This window comes from Branchiostoma belcheri, unplaced genomic scaffold (assembly GCF_001625305.1).
Source record: "Branchiostoma belcheri isolate BF01 breed outbred unplaced genomic scaffold, Haploidv18h27 scaffold98, whole genome shotgun sequence".
NCBI classification, from domain to species: Eukaryota; Metazoa; Chordata; class Leptocardii; order Amphioxiformes; family Branchiostomatidae; genus Branchiostoma; species Branchiostoma belcheri.
The window spans coordinates 523,164-523,376 of NW_017804664.1; positions in this window are offsets into that span (position 1 = coordinate 523,164).

A 213-nucleotide genomic window follows, 5' to 3' on the forward strand; every position below is an offset into this window, starting at 1 on the left:
CCCGCCCAGCCGATTATAGCCAGGATCAGGATCCCACCTGGAGGTGTGGGGGAAGAGAGATGATAAGTATGTTTTTTAAGTTAAAACTTTTGTTCCAACACAAAAAAATCTATCACCTAGAGCTTTCGACCAGTCATTCTGGTCTTCCTCAGTAGACTGACCCAGTGAGACTTGTCATATGGCTTCTTTGAAGTGTGACGTCAACACTGGGTT